The following is an 801-nucleotide window of genomic DNA, read 5'->3' on the forward strand; positions in this document are numbered from 1 at the left end:
ACGTCTCTGCAGCGGGAGTGTCACTTAAATGGCTCATTTTTGTGACGTCCTGTTGTGTTATTTAACCCCCCCAATGTAGTACAAGTAAAATTTATATTTCACATTTATTGTTTTCTGTCAGATTGTTTATAAAGCTTTATGTATCTCAACATTTCCGACTGCACTTGAAGGCAGCTTCATTTCATGGAAAAGGAGCAAAATAAAAGAGAGAACGACTGCACTTTGTGGCACTGAGAAGTCTAATTGCCCATTACATGACTAGCCACCGCAGTGTAATGTTGGGTTGCGTTTCTCCAAAAGTTGAATCTCTATCAACTTTATTAAAGGAAAAACAAACAAAAAAACAAATCTTCAAATCCAACATTGAAAATCCAATACCTACCCAATGAACAAATAGTCGAATATTTGGATCCAGTCCTAAGCAATTTAATACTTAACAAAAGCTAAAGAAAAAGAATTACAATAGAGAAAGATTTAAATAAAAAGATAATTAGAATATAAGTGCTATTTCTGCAGCTACTGCCAGACTAACAGTAGTTTTGACTCGTATTCAGTAACCCAGGGAGTCTCCCTCTACTAGCCCCACATCCTCTTTGCTGTGTTTCCTAAATCAGAGCACATACCAGAACAGCAGGCAGTGGTTTAACTCTGTAATACACCAACCCACATAAATGCCTTTGATACCTTGATGTGTTTCAGTCTCTAGCTGCCTACTCTTAGCCGTGATAAGTAAATACAGCAACCGGAGGAAATGTGCTGCCGGTGCACAGGCGTGCACACGCACACGCGCACGCGCACACA

The 801-nt window shown here is 39.3% G+C and overlaps 1 protein-coding gene across 3 annotated transcripts in view; it reads right to left on the bottom strand.

The window, feature by feature from the left end:
* The window catches only part of btbd7 (BTB (POZ) domain containing 7), a 38346-nt gene that overhangs the window by 22841 nt on the left and 14704 nt on the right, over positions 1–801 (bottom strand). The gene's annotated exons all lie outside the window — the stretch shown is intronic.

This window comes from Etheostoma spectabile, chromosome 20 (assembly GCF_008692095.1).
Source record: "Etheostoma spectabile isolate EspeVRDwgs_2016 chromosome 20, UIUC_Espe_1.0, whole genome shotgun sequence".
In the NCBI taxonomy this organism is placed as follows: domain Eukaryota; kingdom Metazoa; phylum Chordata; class Actinopteri; order Perciformes; family Percidae; genus Etheostoma; species Etheostoma spectabile.